Source organism: Diabrotica undecimpunctata, chromosome 9, assembly GCF_040954645.1.
Source record: "Diabrotica undecimpunctata isolate CICGRU chromosome 9, icDiaUnde3, whole genome shotgun sequence".
NCBI lineage: Eukaryota > Metazoa > Arthropoda > Insecta > Coleoptera > Chrysomelidae > Diabrotica > Diabrotica undecimpunctata.
The window spans coordinates 3,845,259-3,870,148 of NC_092811.1; positions in this window are offsets into that span (position 1 = coordinate 3,845,259).

Below are 24,890 nucleotides of genomic sequence, written 5' to 3' on the forward strand. Positions count from 1 at the left end.
AAGAAATATATAATAGTCAAAATAAGTCAAAAAGTCTATGGAAAATCGTTAAAGAAATCACGCAGGTAAATTGTATCGATAATAATGTAGCTATACTAGGAGATCCAGTCATGGTAAGTAATAATTTTAATGAATATTTTTAAATGCTGCTACACATCTTTTAGAAAATATACCAAAAATAGAATTCAGCACCAAAATAGAGTTTAACAAAAACTCATTTTTTCTAACGCCAGTAACTATAAATGAAGTAAGTGAATTAATTAGAAAATTGAAAAATAAATTCACTTCAGGATATGATGGAATACCTACAAATATAATAAAACTGTGTGCATATGAGCTAGCTATACCATTATGTCATATAATAAACAATACCTTCATAAATGGGATATTTCCAGACAACTTAAAAATAGCTGTAGTAAAACCAGTGTATAAAAAAGGTGATGCCACTTTACTAGAAAATCATCGTCCGATAAGCCTCTTACCATCATTCTCTAAGGTTTTTGAAACAGTGGCTGAGGCTTCTCAGTTTTTTCTATAGTGAGGGACTATTCATGTCAGTCAAGTCATGCACAACATGGGTACCTTAAGGGAAAATCTATAGAGACTGCCATTTATGATTTTATAACAAAGATAAATGAGGGTTATGAAAACAAAGATATATCCATGGGCATATTTTTAGATTTATCAAAGGCATTTGATACTTTAAATCACAAAATACTAATGGAAAAGCTTTACAGATATGGCATTAGAGGACCAGGCTATAATTGGATAAAATCATACCTATCAAACAGAAAACAGAAAGTAAAATTTGAGTACGAGGGAAGAAATTGCTTCTCTGATGAAGGACTCATTTCGGTGGGAATTCCTCAGGGAAGTATTATGGGTCCTCTTCTCTTTGTTTTTTATGTAAATGATTTAGCTTTCGACATTACAGACAACAATCAGAATACTCTTATTGTGAAATTTGCAGATGACACTAACATTTTAACTATAGAGTCATCCTTGAATAATTTATTGAATATCGCTAATAATAGATTAGATAAAGCACAGAGATGGCTCAATATGAATAAACTCATACTGAACAGAGAAAAAACAAATTATATCTGTTTCCTCACTAAAACAAATAATAGTACCTTACCATAAACTGTCTCAATTCAATCGCAAATGGTTACTCTAAACCAAAGCACAAAATTTCTAGGGGTACATATTGACCAAAATTTAGATTTTGGAGTGTATATAAATGAGATATGTAACATGTTAGCATCTATCTGCTACTCTTTCAGAATAACAGCAAATTATTTGGACGAAAAATGTAAACGAGTTGTATATTTTTCAAATTTTCATTCTGTAATGCGATTTGGAATAGTTTTTTGGGGGGGAAGTGGTAACGCTGAACAGGTTTTTATATTACAAAAAAGAGCAATCAGAACTCTACTTAACTTGAAATACAAGGATTCATGTAGAGGTAATTTCAAAAAACTAAACATACTAACAATGGCTGGAACATACATATATGAATGCTTACTTTTCATTTTGAAAAAGACATAAATTTTTGAAACACATAACAAACCATAATACTAATACACGAAACAATCTCATAAACTATAATATACCAATACACAGACTAACAGCATCTGAGAAAACCACAGAATATGCCTGTATTAAATTCTTTAATAAACTGCCTTATAGCATCAAAATAGAAACTGACATAAATAAATATAGAAAGTCTGTTCAACAGTTGCTCATACACCTTGAACTGTACAAAGTGGAAGAATACCTTCAAGCTGACCTGCAGGGAGACTGAGGGCTCTTATCTGAATCTAAATGTCACTGTTATTATCCTTATATTTTAATATTACTTTTATGTTAAGTGTAGGTTGTTACAGCAACCATTACAAATTATAATTGACACCATTCTATTGACAATTTATATTTGTGTGTAACTTGTGAATCCTGAGAATAAAGCTTTTTTCTATTCTATTCTATTCTATCTAATACGTTTCTCTCCAAATCTGCAACTTTGAACAAAAATGTAAGACGACACCTTAACATATTCCTTCTCAAATTTCAGGACAGTGATTAATGTTCGGTATAACTGCCAAGTGTGACTAACAGTGGTCAACAAGTCTCCCTTTCATTAAAAGGACTCTGGGAATAGTTCCACGTTAGTCCAGTTCTGAGTAGTATTTGCTATGAAAACTATCGAAGTATATTTACGTGTTCTGAGATATTTTATTATTTACACATATTTATATTTTCACAGTACGATAAATATACAAATACAATAATATGTACATATATATTAAATATATTATTTAAATTATATAAGTAAATAATGTACAAACTATTTTTAAAAAACTATTTTTAAAAAATAATTACTTTAATTAAAAAATTATAAAATCGAAAAAGATCGTGACAATTTTTATATAAAACTATAATGTTCCTTCCTTCAAGTTTACGAACAGACTGAAAAATATCTATAATAAGAATGCAATGGTAAAATGATAATTACGTAAATATATAAAAATGCAAACTAATCTTATTACAAACTTCATTAGAACACAAATCCCGGATCATCATTCTTACTCTTAGGTGAATTACTAGAACAGGACCGGCTCCCATAACTCCTCCCTTGCGAGTTCTTGGCATATTTCATGGAGTGAAAAATGCTCTTGGATTTGGTACAGGAACTGTGGGATCATCTTCTTCCGTATGTTGTTCATCGTATGTTGGATGTGGATTTTCTTTTGTTCTTAACTTCTTAATATAGTGAAGGGCTATGAAGATGACAATAATTATTATTAATATATATATATATATATATATATATATATATATATATATATATATATATATATATATATATATATATATATATATATTATGATAGTCCAATGGTTTGTGGGACGTTCCTTTAGATGCTGGAGTACCACAGGTCGAATTTGATTTTGATTCCTTTGGATTGTGTGAATTTTGTCGAGAGGAATATCCTTTAGAACAATTTCTGGAACTTCTTCTTCTTCTCGAGTATTAGAAACTCTCAACTTAGGTAAGAGAAGTGGTTGGCCTTGGACAACTGTCTTCTTGTTAATATACGTTTTCTTATCTACTTTGAACTGGCATTGATAGGGAATGAAAACTAGAAAATTTCCTTTTAATGTGGCAAAATCTGTTTTCTGACATATCGTCCCGATTTTAGTTTGGTTTACGAAGATGGCAATGTAATGTGAATCATCAATTTGTTGTATTACATTCTCAGATATTCGGACGGGAGTTCTGCGGCAAGTTGTGGAAATGGTCTTCCTCGATGGAGTTCACTGGCAAAACTGGGATATTGGTTCTCGATTTTCGCGAAGGGGTGAAACCCAAAGAACTCTCCGCGATGGATTTTCCCAAAAATCCTACTGACTGCGCCACTTATAGTTTTCCGTAGGCAAAACTATTTTTAAAAAATAATTACTTCATTTAAAAAATTACAAAATCGAAAAAGATCGTGACAATTTTTATATAAAACTATAATGTTCCTTACTTCAAGTTTACGAACAGACTGAAAAATATCTATAATAAGAATGCAATGGTAACATGATAATTAAGTAAATATATAAAAATGCAAACTAATCTTATTACAAAGTTCATTAGAACACAAATCCCGGATCATCATTCTTAGGTGAATGACTAGAACAGGGCCGGCTCCCATAACTCCTCCCTTGCGAGTTCTTGGCATATTTCATGGAGTGAAAAATGCTCTTGGATTTGGTACAGGAACTGTGGGATCATCTTCTTCCGTATGTTGTTCATCGTATGTTGGATGTGGATTTTCTTTTGTTCTTAACTTCTTAATATAGTGAAGGGCTATGAAGATGAGAATAATTATGATTAATATATATATTATGATAGTCTAATGGTTTGTGGGACGTTCCTTTAGATGCTGGAGTACCACAGGTCGAATTTGATTTTAATTCCTTTGGATTGTGTGAATTTTGTCGAGAGGGATATCCTTTAGAACAATTTCTGGAACTTCTTCTTCTTGAGCATTAGAAACTCTCAACTCAGGTAAGAGAAGTGGTTGGCCTTGGACAACTTGGACTTGTCTTCTTATTAATATACGTTTTCTTATCTACTTTGAACTGGCATTGATAAGGAATGGAAACTGGAAAATTTCCTTTTAATGTGGTAAAATCTGTTTTCTGACATATCGTCCCGATTTTAGTTTGGTTTACGAAGATGGCAATGTAATGTGAATCATCAATTTGTTGTATTACATTCTCAGATATTCGGACGGGAGTTCTGCGGCAAGTTGTGGAAATGGTCTTCCTCGATGGAGTTCACTGGCAAAACTGGGATATTGGTTCTCGATTTTCGCGAAGGGTTGAAACCCAAAGAACTCTCCGCGATGGATTTTCCCGAAAATCCTACTGACTGCGCCACTTATAGTTGTCCCGTAGGCAAAACTATTTATAAAAAATAATTACTTTATTTAAAAAATTACAAAATCGAAAAAGATCGTGACAATTTTTATATAAAACTATAATGTTCCTTACTTCAAGTTTACGAACAGACTGAAAAATATCTATAATAAAAATGCAATGGTAAAATGATAATTAGGTAAATATAAAAATGCAAACTAATCTTATTACAAATTTCATTAGAACACAAATCTCGGATCATCATTCTTAGGTGAATGACTAGAACAGGGCCGGCTCCCATAACTCGCGTTTTCTTTGTTTTCTTCCATACGAGTAAGTTTTACCGAAAGATACTTGCAAATTTAATGACAAGTTGCTTATTAGTGAGATTTTTTTAAAATTTATATCTGTTATACAGTACATTGTATACAGTATACAGTTATCAATGTATTGTGAAAAATAAGTTTATTCTAAATAGCTTTTTATTACCTACATATATTATATAAAGCTAAAGTAGTATTTTGCACTTTTTACTGATTAAATTTTTTTTAGCATAAAAATTTCCGGTCTTTTTTTTATTTAAACACAAAACCACATCAACCGCGCAGGGTTATTAGTGGATATAACAAATACATGAAATATTACATTAAATAAAATTGAATAACTTGATGTCTTTTAAATAGCTTAACACTGTCGAAATTTTTTTGGTGAGAACTGTCCTGAGATCGTCATCTGTGAATCCGTGGGATCTTCTTTTTTCCTTGAATTGAGGACAATCAAGCAGGATGTGTTTCACAGTCAGTGGGTTAGAGCATGAAGATAGCTACTCCGCCACTGGCCTGTTGTGCTACTCTGTTTTTTGGAAAACATTGATAATTTCGAAGATTTATATTAACTTGTTTAAAATGAGTTTCTTGAAGACATATGATCTTTGGGCATAATTCATTTATTAATAGTTTTAACTGTTCCAAATGGGTATAAAACCCAATAAGATTGCACTGTAAAATAAAGGAATTGGACATGTTAGAATTCTGCCTGAGATAATTGTTAATCTGTTTCTTCTGTGGAAGAGATATTATTGGGCTTTAGTTTCTTTTTTAATCTAGTTATATTATTTTTTAATTTTGAATTGTGGGTATAAATGTGAACAAAATTAAGGATCTCAATTAGCTCGGTAGTTTCATTCGAGTAATCTTTTGAAATTATTTCAGGGTATTTGGCATATATTGTATTTTCTAAAAAGTCACATATTTCATTATAATTTAGGATAAACGGTGGTGATCTGTTTTCTATTTTGTCTTTAATTGACTCTAGTGAAAGTAAAAGTTCTTCGCGGGAATTTCTGGTTGACTTTTTTGACTTTTTTTGGTTTGCTTACTACAGGAGAAGTAAATATCTGTGAATCGGTCTGTGGGGTATTTTCGTTAGTGTCTGGAGAAGATGAGGAACCTTTTTAGTTGATTAGGGACGTTTGTATTAATTGGATTTGGTGTTATTTCTACTGGAGTAGGATTTCTGATGTTGTTTAAGGTTGATGATGTTGGGAAGTTTGTTCCTTTTTAAGGAAGATGTTTCACTTCTATTACTTATGGATCCTGTCAGGTTATTGTCAGTTTCCATAATTTGTTCTGTTTGGTTATTAAAGGATTTTATTGTAATTACTGTGTTTTGAAAAGTTTCTGGGTGTGCACTAGCAGTGGATGAATTAGATTTGTCAGAACTTTGTAGTTCTGTCTGGTTATTAAATGTATTTACTGTAGGTAATATGTATTGAGAAGTTTCTGAGTATACATTAGAAGTAGTGGGGTTTGCTTGGTTAGAGCATTCAGCTTCCTGATGACCAATAGTCTTGCATTTTGTACAGTTAAATCCTTCTATAAAAAGGTATAAACGATAATTGGTATTATCATAAGAGATAATGAAAGAATCAGGAATAGATATATTGTCTAAAGGTGTAATAAATATTTGCCTTCTAACACTCAAGACATGATTGTATTCGCTTTCAGGCATACCTACTCTTAGAAAAGTCATTTTTGAGACGAAGTTTATACCCATCTGATGTAGTTCTTGTTCAATTAAGGAGTTTGGAACAGTAGGACAAGCATTTGATATGACTAGTCTTTGAGCTGGAGAGATAAGTCTTCTTATTTCTACTTGAGTTTCTTTTATATTAACATATTTGTGGGAATGTAGTAGTGAATCGACTGCATTTTTAGATGATAGATATAGACATATTCTATTGTTGGTAATTCTGGAAGCGAAGGATACGTTACGTGGACCAACTAGTGAACGAACGGCGATGATATAGTCATGAACTTTAGTTCCTTCAATACTGGAAAGTATTATAGCTTGTTCTTTTGTTGGATCTTTAAATGTGTTGACAACACTGGAATATGAGACGTGAGATGAAGTGTGAGTAGTATTCATAGTTTTATTCGAAGTCATGGTTGATTAATTATAAGTCCGGCCCTATCACCGGTTCGAAAACCGGTGTGGATTTTGACCCAAAACTGGATTTGTTTCTATTTCTTCGGAACGTTATAGGTTATATTAATATTAATATAAATACTATGAAGTGATTTTTGGTACTCACGTAACGTTTACTCGGTTGACTTGAAGGTAGCCCTATAAAGATTTTCTCCAATAAGTTTACTACCTTTTTACTGCCGAAGTTCATACACTACTTAGTTTTTAATCAGTTTTACTAAATGAAACTGTGAAAAAAACTTTAATATTAATTAATATTGAGTATTGTTGAAAGTGTTCTAACTTAATATGTATTCTGACTTTGACATTCATTTGACCTTTCCGGTCTTTATTTTGTTCAAATTACCAACTTATTTAATGATTTAGATGACTGATGGTAGAAAGAGACTTTTTGGTTCACAATATCGAAAAAGAACGATAGAAAAAGAGGAAGACCAAAGGCGATTTGCGAAAATGCCTTTCCACAATATTCCTAGTTCAGCCAGACGGTCAAAGTCCAATTCTCACTTCACTGGTGCCAATTTCGGTCATCGTTAGATCTGATTACCGGCCGAGCATAGTCAAAGCATGAACCTTAGCCAAGATCAGAACCATTTGTCAACTGAATATCTGGCAGCTGACGTATACCAGGTTTGATATACAGGATGTAGTCAGAAAATTCTTTTTCATTTGCGACATTTTAGGTCTTTAAGAATAATAATTAATGTTTTTTTCGGAGTTTGATTTGATTTGAGTTTGATCTAATTTCCACGTTATTTAAATACTTCTGCTAAAGATACCATTATTGTTTAGACAGGTTCAAGAAGTTTCTTCTTAAGATTATAAATTTAAATACCGCATAATATAAATATTAGCATATATTTGTGGACTGGCCTATTGATCAGTCGTCACCGACACTTTTGGCGTAATGCCCTTCCTAGGATAGAACCGCCCTAAACATTTCTCAACGACACTCACCGTATATATGATATATGTCTATGACACTGCTCTGGAGTGTAATATTCATTAATTTTCCATTACGCCAGAAATGGGGCCGTGCATGTAGAAATAAATTGTCTTCAATAAATAATGTTTCGGAATTATTTCTGAACCTGTGAATCTACCGGGTGTTTGGAGCGCAAGTAGTGTTATGTATTTATCTTCATACGATCTATGAATATTATACAATACAACAACTTCTTAAAATGTAGAAAATTATTTAGCTAAATCCGGCCAATTTAGATATAAAAATACTGGTAAAACAACAAAAATTCCCAAGAAAGTCAAATATTGGGGGAGAGCTGGGATTTACCATTTCAAAAAAAGTTATAAATATCCCCAACGATAGTATATGTAGGTACTACAAAAGCTATTCGGGGTCAAAGGCCAAAAAGGTATTTTGGATTTTTCTTGAAAACGGTAAGTTTTATCAAAAAAAAAACTTTAAACCGAAGTTGTTTCGCGATTCTAAAAGTCACATCATACATGATATGTACATATAAACCACGTATATGTACATACACTGATATTAGGCACTTAAGATAATAATAAAAACCTATTTGTGTCTCTTTTGTATATGTATTATACTTTTCTGAAAACATTTATTCAAAAGATAGTCAGTCCCTAACTGAATCCCTTCTACGCACGTGGCCTTGAAAAAAAATCTGGCTATTCTATTGTCTGTAGGTCTCATATACCTGTTCATATACCTGTTTCATTGATTGCTCTAATACTTATTACAAGCGTCTACCATTTAGGTTATTTGTTCTATTTTATAGCTCTAAAAAATGTGTCAGTTTTGCTTTAATTGCAATAAACTTTTAAGTGAAGATAAAACAGTTGTGGTTGATCGTGGAATGCCAAATTTAATCGAGGTGAGTTTCGCGAGAGGTGATTAATTTACTGCATATTTAAGAACTCAAAAATTCGTTACAATACACGTGGATTGCAGAAAATCATACACTCATAAAACTGTAATCGCTGCAGTGAAAACAATACGTGAGGAGGAACAGGCTAGTACTTCAAAAATAAGTCCACCTTGTACTAGAACGCGAGTAAGTGAACCAAATTTCTGTTTTAAAAAATACTGTTTATTTTGTGGCAATGAAGCCAATGAAGAAACTGAAAAAAGTAAGCATAGCATCTTCAAAAAAAAAAAAAAAAATTCAAAGAATCCCTGTTGAAAATAGCTAAGGACCGTTGTGATTCCTGTCCGTCTAGTCGCTGTTGATGCAAAATAACATGACAGTTGTTACAAATCTTTTTTAAAACCTAATACTTGAGGTAAAATTAATTGTCCAAAAGATGAAACTGTAAACTCCGCGATGGAGAAAATTTTTTAATTCATAGAAACGAGTGATGATGCCAGTTTTCGTTAGATAAATAAGGAATGTTTGTCAAGATGTAGCTTTAGATTACAGAACTATAAAAATACGATTGAAAATGAAGTATGGCAGTAAAATTACTATTACAGAGAAGCCTAGAAAATTACCATTTATCTGTTTTATTGACAATTACCAAGATATTTTAAGTCAAGTCTGGTCTGATCACTTGGATGCAAAAGACAAGCGGTTAAAAACTTTGAAAGCTGACATGGTTCTATGGTAAATACAAAAATTTCTCTTTACCTGGTTGGAATGGTTACATTGAATTCGTGAGAAGTAATATTATAGATCTTCCCAAGTCGAAAAGTACATTTTTGCCATTTGTTCATCAACCAACAAGTAATTACAATACAATATACACAAGTTTACTTTGTGTTTTAGAGAATGCTAAACGTTATAACCACGAAATATGTATAATTACTTTTGATCAACCTCTGTATGTGAAAGCTTGCGAGATTGTATCTGCTGTCCCTGAAGGATCTGAAGTATCGAAGATTATAATACTAGAAGGATTTCATTTGCTTACGTTATTTTTTGGAGCAATCGGTTATATTATACAAGGAAGTCGTTTAAAAGAAATACTCGCTGTAGTTTATGCACCTAAATCTTTAGAGAAAATACTTAATGGCCATGCTTACGTAAGAGCAGTTCGAGCTCATATAATACTTTAACTCAAATTAGCATTAATAATATTAAAAGAACTCACTATTGATGATGTAATGGATGCAAATCTTATTATTTGGCTTTTCCACTAATATTTGGGTTTCCGGGAATTTTGTGTTATTTTACATATCTATAATGACAGGTAAAGATAACTGAGAAATGATGAATTTGAGAAGATAACACAAGAATAACGATAATGAGAAGAAAGATAGTGGACATAAACGGCAAGTAACTCACAGAAATACTTGAAAATATAGAAGACTTACAGAAAAAACACTATGACAAACTTCGATCCACAAGAAAATAAAAGAACTAACTGAAAATATAAATAATAAACAGTGTGGCAACTATTTTTCAAATCATCCTACTTATCAAAACTGTGATACATTGATTACAATGAAAAATAGAGTAATTCATATTAGAGACGAAAAGTTTATAAACAGAAACTTAAATTTGCTATTTAACATCTTTGAAAATAATGAATGCCCAAAACATATTCTTAAAAAATTGAGATGTACCTCTGACCCTTTTGAGGTTCCACTGGCATCTGAGAAGTACAACCAATTCAATATAAAAAACTGCCATTAAATAAGCAGGAAACCTCTTCTCTGACCAGATTATTTAAACAATTTACTAATATCAAAATTGTTAAATATAATGTATTGGAAAACAGACAACTGTTTTCAAAAGTAAAAGACAAGGCTCCAACTCTTTATAAAACATTGTTACTTACAAGTTGCCTTTTTCAGATTGTCAGAGTTGTTTTTTTAAGCCCTTCTCTCTATTCAGATTGCCGAATATAGGCCTCTCCTATTTCTCGCCATTCATCTCTGTTGTTTGCAAGACGATTCCACATTGGTCTTGCAGTTCTTTTAATACCGTCGCTCCAGCGCAATTGCGGTCTTCCTCGTGGTCTTTTGGCTTCATATAACTACCAATTTCCGATTTCTTTATTCCATTAGCCATCTTTAAGACGTTCATTATGTCCAGCCCATTTCCATTTAAGTTTAGCTGCCTGTTCAACAGCATCTTTTACTTTTGTTCTATTACGAATGTCTTCATTGGTTTTATGGTCTTTGAGTGTATATTCATCTACGTGTTCCATCTCTGTCCCTTGGATGTTTATCATAGGTTTCTCATCTTTGTTTGACATTAGTTTAGTTTTGCTAAAATTCCTTTTTAGTCCTTTTTTTGGGGATTCTGGTTGTAGCTCCTCAATCATCGTATTCAGTGCATTCCACGTGTCTGCTATTAGTACTACATTATCTGCGTATCTAAGATGATTCAAGTATCTTCCGTTAATAGAGATTCCCTTATTTTCCCAGTCTATTGACTTAAAGATATCTTCTAGGGCAGCTGTAAATAATTTTGGAGATATTGTGTCTCCTTGTCTTACGCCTCGGTTGATTTTTACTGGTCTGGTTTCGATTCCATTACCCAACGTCACTATCATTTCAGCTTGTTCGTAAATATTATGTATTAATATTCTGTACCTGGAGTCGATCCGGTTGTTGACTAATGCTTCTTCTATTGTCCACAGTTCTACGCTATCAAAAGCTTTTTCATAATCTATAAAAGCCAGACATAATGGGAGATTGTATTCGTTAGTCTTTTCTATTAGTATTTTCATAGAATACAGATGGTCACAGGTGCTATACCCTTTTCTAAATCCAGCTTGTTCTACTGGTTGATATCTGTCAAATTTAATTTTTAACTTCTTTTTAATAATCTTTGTAAATGTTTTATAAATTTGTGAAAGAAGTGAAATTGGTCGATAATTTTTCAGGTTTGTGGTGTCTCCCTTTTTGTATATTAGTATTATTTTAGCAGTATTCCATTGTTCGGGTATGTTGCCTTGGAATAGACATTTATTAAAGAGTATTTTTTAGATATGTGATGGCTTCTTAATCGCCTTTCTTCAGCATTTCTGCTAGGATTCCATCGCTTCCAAGAGCTTTATTCTTTTTTATTTCTTTTACTGCTCTTTCTATTTTTTCGTGGCTTATTTCGGGCATCACTTCTGGGTTGACATTTGTTAACTGCCTTTTCAAGTTCTGCTTTGAGAAGTTAGGGCATCGTTTCTGGAACGATACAGATCGGCGTAGAACTTTTCAATTGAGTTTATTAGCTATATTAGATTTACTTTTTTTTAGTTGTCCTTCTTTATTTTTAATGGTTATTATGTTTTTCTTTCCTAGTTTCGGTTTGGTGCATTTGAGACTTCGGTTGTTCACTATGACTTGTTCTATACGGCCTTCTTGATGTTTTTTAATACCTTTTTTATCAATGTTTTCTTATTACTCGATTAATTTCCTTAAATTCTGCAGTGTTTCTTTTGTTTTGTCTCAGAAGATCGTTTCTTTGTTTCAGCATGTTTTGTGATTCTACACTTATTTTGGATTTTCGTTTTCTGTTAGCGGTTGCCACTTCTGAGCTTGCATTTAATAGTTTTTTTGTTATGACTTTATTGATTTCATTTAAGCAAACTTTATCTAGATTTAATACTTTCGCGGGTTTTAACTTGCTTTTATATTGTTCTGTATTAGATTTTACTTTATCTGTGCCTATATTCCAAGTTTTTCTAAATTTATTTCTATTTTTATTATGTTTTATCTCTAATTTGGCTCTAACCATTTGGTGATCTCTACTTACTGAAAGCGTATTTATTACTGTTACGTCCTGTATGATATCTGTTTTGTTACACAGTATGTAATCTATTTCCTTCTGAGTTTTTTCGTGTGGGGATAACCACGTCCACTTTCTATGAGGTTTTTTCTTATAGAATGTGTTCATTGCATAGTATTTGTGGGCTTGTAGGAAGTTAACCAAGGTTTCTCTTCTCTCATTTCTAACTCCAGAGCCAAATTGTCCTATATAGTTTTCGGTTTTTTCAAGTCCTTGTCCAATCATAGCGTTGAAGTCTCCTATTATCATTGTATATGTGCTGTGATAATTCGTGCTAGATTCTGTAATTTTCTCATAAAATTCGTTTATCTCCTCATCGGGATGTGCTGCGGTTGGAGCGTATACTTGAATAATTTTCAGGGAGATGCTCTCGTTTACGTTTACATTTAGCCTAATCATTGCAATTCTTTCAGATATTCCTACGAATTGCTCTACTTTATGTGCATATTTCTTGGAAATTAGAAATCCTACGCCATCTAGGCTTTGTTCTTCTCGCCCTTTGTAATATAGGACGTTAACGGACTCTAGTGTTATGCACTCTTCCCCTTTTCTTTTTATCTCTGCTAGACCAATTATGTCCCATTTTAGGTCCTTGATGTCTTCTTCGAGCTCTAACACTTTTTCATCTTTGCTTAAGGACCTTATATTTAGAGTTGCGATGTTAAATCGTGTGGTTTTTAGCGATTTCTTGCTTCCCCCAGATTCCATGAAGCTGTCCTTTTTTCCAAAGGGAGTGAGGCTTAGGCCATTACTGTATGGTCTACCCACCTGGCGACCCATTCCTTTTGTTTTAGATATCGCCATATTCCTGTTAGGAGGTTTTTTAGCCTTAAAACACCACGTTGACTAGGCGGGTTGATGAGTGATTTTATACAATCCCTAAAATCAAGGGATTGCCACTTCCGCCATTTACACCGTACCGAAGGTATTCTTCTCCGCCATGGTTGTAGCTGTGGACTTCATCCGTGACCCTGGACAAGGAACCCTAAGCAGGTACTAGTTTCCAGGGTCAGGAAACACCAGAAATCTGTGGAGGGCAGGGATTGATTCATTTTCTCTGATAGGAGTACCAAAGGAGTTCCTAGCCGCTACTCGCTACCCGCGTCAGAGTTGTTATGTCGGTCAAACTTCACAATGGATCAAACAAAGAATAACACAGGACAAAAGTGACTGTATAAAATATAAAACAAGAAAAGTTGACAGAAGAAAATTAAGTACTCCTAAAATAAAGAATGCTGTACTCTAGACTTCTTTTATATCTTTTTGGTACATTTCTTGTAAGTCTTCTTTGCTATTTTGATGTCAGTTCTCCAGATTAGGGAGAAAAAAGAGTTTTTGGAAATAACTGTAGCTTCCAACAAGAAGTGGTTAGTATTCCGGTTTTCTGCATGATTATTATCTAAATAGTTACTTTTTTGTAATACATTTCGATGTAGTAGCAAATTGTGGTGTATTTTAATCAGTTCCGTTTAGGGAAGTAAACGTTAGTAAATTACGCGGGAAATTTGCAACAAATTAAATTAAATACAGAGTCTCTGTAATTGATTATTGATTATACGTCGAATGTGGATAAGCAAATCCAATCGCTCTCAGAAAATTAGCCACTTTGAAGAATTACAAGCACTTATTGGAAGAAGCCATTTCGTATAATGAGCCGAGTGTATACCTAATACGTTAATTACCTCTTCAAATTGGAAACGTAAACATTCTAACAGCGGCTCACTCCTACGTTAATAATCTCATAGGAATAGAATCGGCATCGGCAATTAGTAATCGACAGGCCGTTCCCGATTATTGAATTGTAAATTCTGTTTGCTTGCTCCAATGCTGCTGACAAAGGTAAATGAATTAATTGTCGGAACATAACTTAATTATTTGATTGGGGAACCTAGAAATTTTTTAATTTTGCACTATAAGCCATCAAACGAATGTCTTAACTTAAAATCTGCGGCGATAAAATATCATTTTTAAATCTCGCAAAAACGCCGGCTACAAAACTGAGCATAAGCTTCAAAAAAGTCTGGAATGGAGTTTGCATACAGAATGCGCAAAAAACTATTTATTTGTAGTTTAATTATTATATAAATAATACACTTCAAAAAAACTTATCGGGAACAAGTTAAGTGCTAAGTAATAATCGAAAAAAAATATGTGGTAGTATGGATGATATTGTTATGTGACTGTCATTACGGTCCTGTTATATCCCGAAAATTGTACCTGGCGTCCTATCAATACTTTACTATAGTAGAGTCCACAGTTAGAATGCAGTGTTGGTCTTACCGCGCACAGCGATGCTGCTAATATCGGCACAGGCATGAGCAGATGTTTGGCGTTAGACTGAGAAATCAGGACCGTACCGCTTCGTTTCAAAAGTTTTTACTCATTAATTTAACTGAGTTAAATAAGAGAATAAACAAAAAAACAAAGTAATTCTATTCTATATAATATCTAATACTTCGTAAATACTTATATACATATATACAAAAAAATGCAAGTAGTTTACCCTAGACGACCCGATAAAAAATATAGATACATAAAATACACAAGAAGGTCACAACTGAAATGTACTGTACGTACAGTACTAAAAAAACAAATCAGCATTAAATCTAAGATATTCTTCGTTAATTAATACTAATCACAATCCATATCTAAATCGTTCTCATCTTCTGAATCATCTTCTATATTAATTATCACCGGTAAAATATATTCTGCATCTATCTTCCTGTATATTGTCTGATTTAGCGCAGAATCAACTTGTTTGGTGTGCGCAAATCTGTCCCAAACGAGACATGCATATTCAGCAGTTGAGAAATACAGCGCCTGTGCCTTTGTTCTTAAAACGCCAGGACGTGCACCCCATTTACTTCCCGTTAGCATCCTGAGTATGCTGTTCCTAGTTGTTACTTTTTATCTCGTTTTTATGCAATGTTATCTGTAGCTGAGGCACTGGTCCAGAGTTACTCCAAGATATATAGGTTGGTTTGTTTGTTCTAATGTATTACCATTCCACGCAATTTGGAGTTTTCGCTAGGCTTCCTTTGCAGAAGGTGGAAAGCAAGCGTAGACTTGGGTTTTAAAGGCATTGGGTCTCAGGGAATTCTGCAGGTAGTACGCTGTCATTGTTTTTAAGGCAGTTTCGAGTTTCTCCTCCACTTCTTCAAAACTGTTTCCTTGAGCACATATTGCAAGATCGTCAGCATAGAGGAAGTGCTTGGTTTCGGTCGGCGTAGGTTAGTCGTTTGTGTATATATTGAAGAGCGTTGGTGCTAAAACACTTCCCTATGGAGGGCCGTTTTTTTGAACTCTCCACCTACTTACTTTACCCTCCAGCATAAAGAAAAAAACGTCTGTTTTGCAGTAAGGAATATACGACCTTATCCAGATGGTACTAATTGAGAGTGTCGTATAATTTGCGGAGCAATGTTTTGTGCCTTACTGTGTCATAGGCTGCTGTCTTTTTCTTCAAAGCGCTCAAGTTTTTCTTCAAAGCCCTCTTCAATGTGTTCTGTTAGGATTTGATTGGTGTAAGATTTGCCGGGTCTGAATCCTCCTTGTTGTGGGATGAGGTGCTTGTCGACATTTTTTTTTTATTCTGGCGAGTATGAGTCTCTCGTAGGATATACCAGGAACCAGATATCGTAAAACACATAATGATAGGACGTCTGAGGTGGGTAGGCCATGTAATGCGGATGGAGCAAACCGAATCATCTAGAAAAACGCTCCTTGATAGACCTATTGGTCAAAGAAGAAGAGGAAGACCCAGAACAAGATTCCTAGATAACATCGATGAAGACATGGAAAATATGGAAATACGTGCTTGGCGGAGGAAGGCGATGGATAGGGATGACTGGAGAGAAATTCTTGGGGAGACTAGGACCCACACAGGGTTGTAAAGCCAAAATGATGATGATGAGTCTCTCGTAGAGTTTGAAAAAGTGACACAACAGCGAACTTGGTCTGTAGCTACTGGGATTTTCTAGGTCCTTTCCTGGTTTTAACAAGGCTATTACTTTAGATTTGCAAGTTGCAAGATCCAGTTTTTTGAGTCTTTACCTAGATGCTTTATTTTTAACTGCATATATCATCCACATCTGCAGCTTTCGCGGTTTTGAACCTGTTCATACCGTCGTGTAAAAGAAGTTCCCAGGTAGTTTGTCTCTGAATCCAATCTTCTTCTAATGTTTGGGTCTTATATCGGTTCGTATATGACTACTGTAAATGCCACATAGGAAGATCCAACCTCGCACATGTGGCGTGTGCCAACTGTATCCGAAGAGGAACACAGTGGCATTATTATACTTTTAATATAATTAAGGACACCGAATTATAATTATTAATTAAGCGCTGCGCTACTGACAGCGCGGATAAATATGTAAACAAGGCGCTCGGAATCGGTACGAAAATAAGGATTTGCGCTGGATCTTCGTAACTGGCGCCCACTGTATCAGTACTTTTATTATCATATTTATCTTTTGGCATCTCATTTATTCTACTCTGAACGTGGTCCTATAAACTTTTTTCTCTTTATATCTCTGTTTTTATTAAGTGCATATATTGCTATAACATTAAAGCTTCACATCTAGTTTACTTTTTAGACCTTTTTTTCTATTTGACCTATACATTTTCTTTGTACTCCTAACCAACAAATTTTGAAACATAAACAATAGTTCCTTAGCAAATATTGTATTTAGGCAAATTTTTTACAAGGGAGATCCATATATTAACGTTTCAGTTTAATTAAAAATGCCGTATGAAAGTTTCTTGAAGCTTACTAATACTAGACTCTTAATCGTTTCGGTAGGATTATATCTTCTTCGCAGTTCTGATCTTAGCAAAGACAGCCACGGAATTCAAAATGCACAACGGCATGTACAAACTATAAATGCAAGAAGTGTTTAACAATTCAGTTTAGTGGCCCATTACCCGCTGGGGTATGTATTCCCTTCTATTACGAGACGTAATTGAGTTCATTGTCCTTGGAAACTTACTGCATAATTTCAGTTTAAACGTGATTAAGATTGCACATTGAGCTTGTGACGATCGCTTTTTTGATTAACTGGGGTTAGTTGGTTATAATAATTTTATTTAGATTCGTTTTGCACTTAAATTTTGCAATAATTTTATCATGTTATTGCCTTCGCTAGCTGTAGGCAGCTCCAGATCTAACAGGAGAGACACATTTTTACAAATAAGAGAACAGATGACAATAACTATTCCCAACAACAACAAATTTTGTAACGACTGAAATAAATATGTATGTAGAAAACATGTTTGTACCGCTAATTCTTAAATTGTTTGATGAGGTATACATAAAAAATTTTAAATTAGCAAACTAAGCAAAGATTTCTATAATAATATCATAGAAATAAATAATAATCTTGACCACGGCAGTCTTGAATATCTAAGCCATTCTTTTCTAGTTCGCCTAGTATGGCATTACTTAAATACTCTCCTGTTGTCTCACTTACAGCAAGAAATCCAATCAAGTGTTCTTCTATTGTGCCCGTTGATGTATTACAAAATTTAAAGATCACAAACATTTGTTCCACTTTACTATAGTCTCTAGTGCAGTCAAGCAAAAAAAAATATTTTACCTCTTTTAATTTGCGAATCACTTCACCAAAAACCGTTTTTGACATCAGTGTGGTCAATTCATTTTGTATATCGTGACTTAAATAATGATGCGTAAGTTGTTTGTCAGTAATACGTCTCCAATGTTCTCGTAAAGTAGGATCAAATTTTGATATCAATTTCAATAAATCAATGTTTCCAATGTAAAGTTCCCACTATTCCTAAAGTCACCGTCTGTCTTTATAGCTTCTCTGTGACCTCTGAATGAGAGATTAATGAGAGGCTAAGAAGTTAATAATATCGATTAATCCCTCAAACAAATTGTACCAATGTTTTTGAGATTTGCAAATTAGCCTTTCTTTGTCTATTGTTTTTTTTTTCGTGTTTTATGCCTTTCTCTAATGTTATCCATTGGAACATAAATACCATATATGTTCTTTGGTATTCTCATATCTTAGTAAAATACTGCTTAAATGTTTCCAGTTACAGCACCCCCCCCCCCTGTAACATCTGGGTTTGTGAATTGTCCAAAAGTTTGCATGGAAAACAGAATACTTCATTTTGAGGATTAGAATAAACTAACCAGCGACAATGTTAAATTTCATCATTATTCAATTTTCTAGAGTAATGAAAATTAGTGCCTATGGTCGTTGTCTTTGAAATAATTCTCATCAACAATATTTAATTGTTTTGAGGGTCCGTTGTGAACTATATCATGATGCTGAATATCTAATATGGGCATCGACCACATACCTGTATTAAAATTATCAAATACATGTCTAATTTCGTCACTCGCATCGCTGCTAGTTGGTGGATAACAAATTTTAAATTTTTTTCGTGATTCGGAATCTGATTCCTTAGATATTGACTTTGTACCAATTTCAGACTGTCGTTTGGTATTAGTATTTAGTGGTTCTCCATCAGTACTTTCCAAATTCATAGGAATTCCAATCGTGACTAAATGTTTTTTGTAAGTCGACGCTATCGATTCAGATGGTTCTGTACTACCAGATGCAGCTGGATTAAGAAACTTCATCATACCTATACTTAACCTGGCTTGAGGTTGCTCTTTTAGCTTTTCTTTTTCGTTTTGCTGATCCGGATTCCCATTTTCTCCCAGCATCCCTATCTCTCTTAGGGCCCAGCGGTGACGTGCATTGCAGCAAGGATTTCTCGGGACCGATAGGAATGCAAGCAATTTTTTCGGCGCGTTCATGGCTTGTTGCTACCCCTTTTGTTTGGAAATAAATATATTGGTTCATCGGCTATTGGTCGGAGTCGACTCGCGTCTAAAAATTTTGAAAGCGCGAGGGTGTGGGCTCGCTCTGGATATTAGTAGGCTTGTTACCATTTTTTTGTTTTGGTTACTTATTCGTTAGTACCTATTAGGTTTAAGTAATACATAAAGCTCCATGGCGCGAGGCCCCTCCGACCGCGAGGGCGTGATCTGTGGCCCACCTCGCCTACGCCCTACACCGTCTCTGAGAGCAACTAAGAACACTCAATCTTGTCAAAATGAAAAAAATTAACTATTATCCAACAATTCAAACAAAAATCTCACAACGACTTCATTCTTCTACCAAAAACTTACAAGATAAAAAACTCTTTCAAGTATTATATAAAAAATTTTGCATGTGACGACTATTCAGTATGGAAAACAACATGAAAAATGGTTTAAAAATCTCAAAAAAATGTTTTCCAAATAAAGATAAATCATTTTGTCATTGGGTCCTAAATTTGCTTTTTATCCAACCATAGTAGAAGACACAGTTAACATGCAGTGTTGGTCTTACGGCGCAGAGCAATGTCGCTTATGTCGGCAGAGTGGTAGGTGTGTGGTAGTTTGGCGATAAACTAGGACCGTACGCGCTTCGTTTCAAAAATATTCACTAATTATGCCACTGCTCTTTAAATACGCGTTGGTAAGCTTCTTTTATAAGCGTTCTATCATTTTTTTTTAAATCCACGTTGCTTTAAGCCACATACCTTTTTACTTGACTCCTCACCATCTCAATCGGGTTCAGCTAGCAATGGTAAGGCGGTTGTCTCAAAATCATAACGCCATATTTTTTCGCAATTGTTTCAATTTTGTACTTGTTGTACTCGTCTCTAAATGCGGCCGCAGTATTCAGTAATTCACTTCACTTTTTAGGTAATCTTCCTCAAAGAAAATGTTCTTTTCGATTAGCCAATCCTTGATTTGCGTTTTGCTCCACAAAATCAAATTTGCGGGAGTAGTATGACGTGTTATCCAAAACGACAAGGCATCTCGTGGATTCTTGACCGTTGTGCCTCTTTATTCCTTTTTGACTCGTCGTCACCGACGTTAGTCCAAGACTCATCGGTATAAACAAGGCTTACATTATTCTTCTTCCATAATGTTTTTATTTGTCTGTGGTACTTGTGTCTGCAGGATATGATCTTCTATCTTTTCTTTCCATCATTATCAAATCTCGACCTCTTTTACCATATTCAAAACTCATGTCATTTGAAAAGGCTGGTAGATCCTCATCATCCTTCACTCTGTTCATTATGCAGTCAACGGTTGGTGGTATGTTTTCCAAAAAAAATCATGGACAATTTTCCTGATTCGAGATTTTACTCCCTCATCGTAAGTATTCTCACGTGAATTGGACTGGAAACTGTTTTTCTTCCTTTTTTGTAGCGGTTTCAGTTCGCCTTACTGGGACTTTTCGCGGATGTCATAAATTTTACAAACACTCACACAGCACATTTTCGAAACTTTTTCCACAGTAATAGTCAAGAGTGTATGGTAGGGCGAGCGCTTATTTGTACAATGAGAATTGTATTGAATTTAAAATGTAATAAGCCCAATAAATTATCAATTTACTAATGTTTGTGTTTTGAGAACGATTTCCGAAGTGGAAATTGAAACGTCAATAAACGTACTTTAACCTTTAATTGTGGCTTATTCCCATTTAAATAGTAATTAGCTTAATTTTTGTGTTAGAATATAATGATATAATGTGAGTATTTTAATTCATTTAATATATACTACAGCCTTCTGCCGTGTACTTTCATTTTCTGTGAATTAATTACTAAGAGAGAAAAGTTAATATTGTAGTTAATATATGGTTTGTATGAGTTTAAACTGTACTTGAAAATCCTGGTTACTGGCCTAGACTTTCCAAGTATTCCGTCTCAAATTTCAAATCTAAACGTCCGTTGTCGTACTGTTTGTCCACCAATAATTAAGACCGTCTTCGTTCGCAAATATCTATCCTCCTTTGAAATTCTAAGGACGTAAGTTCTCTCGTCCTTTGCTGCATCATCAAGTCAAACCGGAAGTCACTACAAACCAACAACAACACGTTGAATTGCCGGACGTTTGAACATATACAAACGCCAGGAGTGGACTTGGTATTTGGCTGATATATTTCAGTCGTAATGAAATAATGAAAGAATATGCAAACAATTTTTGTTTGCAACAAGATAAGTACGGTAGATTTTTTTTAATATATACCACAAAATCTATTATCAATTCACAGCAGGTATTCTATTACTCGTACATTTTTTTCAAGATGTAAACCCACTTCTTAAAACCTCCTTAGTCCCAGCGTCTTCTACACGCGACATAAAACATGCTTTGTTTAGGACTTTTTTAGAAAAGTCTATCTATCTATCTATAGCCCAAAATCTATTCATGTGTTGAATATAGGCCTCTCCCATTTGTCTCTGTCTTCTGTTTGTCTTTTCCACATTGGACCTGCGCTTTGCTCAATGTCATCTTTCCATCTCCTTTGCGGTCGACCTCTTGACCTTTTTACAGTTTATTCCATCTTCCATCCTGATATCTGTAGTTATGCCCAACCCATTTCCATTTTAATTTCAATGCATGTTCGACAGCGTCTGTTATTTCGGTTTTGCATCTTATCCACTCGTTCCTCTTTTTATCTCTCAACGATATTTCCAAAATTTGTCTTTCCATAGCTCTTTGAGTTTTCTTTATTCTATCTAAGTTGCTCTTGGTACACGTCCACGTCTGGGCACCATATGTCAGAACAGGTAGGACGCATGCATTAAATACCTTCGTTCTTAATTTTAAAGGTATTTTTTGAACTACTTGAAAAGTAGTTCACTTTAAAGCTAGTAGGTAGCATCACTTGCTAGAGTTAGTTTTTAGTTCATTCATACGCATTTGACGACAGTGAAGGAGAAGTAAAAATGGCGAATTCTCATTCAATGATTATCTTCCATATTCTATCCGTCCATATTTTTCCTTCAAATCTGTGACATCTTGGTAACATTTTAAAGTAAATACTAATAAAAACTATTAGGCCGATTAATTTTTTATGATATAAATATTTTTATATGCTATTCTCAACCTGGAATACTTCTTGTAAACCAAGTTTACAAAACGACAAATAGAAGACTGTCGATGATGTGACAGTTTTAGTTTATGACCTTCAAAAAGTTCTGCCGTGTCATATTGGACATGCAAATTCATTCTATTACGTCTTAAGGTTGAATGTTTTTAATTTTAGTATATTTAACATCAAAACCACAGGAGGAGTCTGCTATTTGTGGCACGAGGGAGAAGGTTTGCGAGGTGCGAACGAAAAGGAACATGCCTATTTAAATATTTGAAGATCCTTCTAATAAAAGTAATGGAGCAGATTTAAACATAATTTTTTAATCTGACAATTGTTTTGGGCAAAACAAAAACAAAAAATAAAAAGTCTAGTCCCATCTTTGTTCTGATCCATATGCTGTAATAATCAGACAGGCTAAAAAAAGTATCAGCTGAACGAGCTGTGTTTCACAGACATACTTGATTTAAAGAATTTGTCTTTAAATATGTACATTAATATTCCAAAGAACGTCAAATTTTCCACTCTCCGAGATATTAAACTGCAAAAATCTAATCCCACTACCTTGTTTTATAAGTACTCGTATGGCGAAGAAAGTTTTATGGAAACCGAAATTATCAATCACAGGAAAAATATTAAATTTGATAATATATTAGAACCTGCTTTTGGAAATAAACTAGGAATTTTAGACGCAAAGAAAAAGGGCTTACTGGAGTTAATTAAAAAAAAATGTGTTCCGCACTATTACTTAGATTTCTTTAAAAACCTTTGAATTATTTTGGTATTCGCTTTCAGCTATTGCGTCAATATCTGCAATAATAAATGATTGCTCATAAAAGCAATGTTTGTTAAACAACTGTTTTATATTAATAAAAAAATATAAAATCATTAAGATAAAGATAATATTAGTACATTTATAAGCCCTAAAATCATTTTGTTACAAGATCTTATATCATAAAATTTTTATATTCAAAAGGATTACAACTATTATTTTTTCTAAAACTACTATTTTGTGGAATATTGTACAGTCCAAGGTTTGAAGTGAAAGATAAAAGCTATATAGGATATGCAATAAAACCAATTTTAGATTTTAAAGGACGTCAACAGTCTCAAACATTTTGTTGCAAAAAATGTTTAAATGGCTCTACTGGAAAATTACGTTTTTTGAGTTGTAACCCACTTCTTCCGCATGATCGATATGACAGGCATCACTGTGTGGCATATACGAATAATCACAACAGATCTTCTGAATTAAAAGAAATTTTTTGCTAAAAAATATTCCTTTACAGCGATTTTTTATTAGTGTATAGGAACATCCGAAGTGAAAGCTAAAACTTTCGCTTTTTTACATTTTTTGACCATTTATATTTGTAGTAAAAATAGTGTTATGTTAAATTTAGGTCGGTCCTGGCCTCACAGCCGGTCATTACTTGCAAAATAGACCAGAGAATTTAACACGAGGGTCAGTCAGTTCCAGAAATTTCTCCGAATTGTATGTGTCTTTGAGGTTGCATAACGTATGCACCTGAGATCTCGGTTTCTGTTTATATTAGAGAGTTCGGCCTCTGCACTTTGTGGACTTGACAAGGGAATATAGTTTCAAATTATTAGTACGTTTCGACAAGAGTTCGTTTGCTTTGGGTCCAAGTTTGCATACACAGTTTGATACTAACAATAATAAGATTTCGGACCAAATTAATGTCTAATCAGTGAATTAAATTTTGTCTACATGTTATACAAATACGGAAACAAATACATTATACATCTACATGAAACATTATATTTGTATTTAATTGACAGAAATCAAAATCTGTAATTATTATATATAATTAAAGAAGATTAACTACAGCATTACAGTAAGATCCCTCATTTTTATGGAGTAACAAAAGTTCATAAAACGAATAGACCCTTAGATCTATTTGAGTACCATGAATTCTCCTTGTAGTGAACCGGCAAAATTTTTATTAAATATTATACAACCATATGCACATAAAAATTACACATTTTTAAAAAATACACAGCATTTTTCAAATAATTCAACGAATATTTAATTTAATTCAAATAATATTTTAGTAAGTATTGACATAAATAGTTTATTTATAAATGTGTCATTAGATAAGACTTTGAATATAATCAAGTCAACCTCCGATAGGGGCTGCACGACCTTGACATAGGTTCGGAGGCTTAAGCTGTTCAGATAGGGCTGTAGTCTGGCGTAGGAAGTTGAACAAGTATGTGTGTGTGTGAATGAATGGGATCTCCCTAATACGGAGCTCTCCGTTGAATGAAGGTCTTCTTCTTCTTCTGGTTCCTATCCGTTTCGGATGTTGGAAATCATATTGGCAATCATGACCTTGCTCGCTGCGGCTCGAAACAGCTCCGTT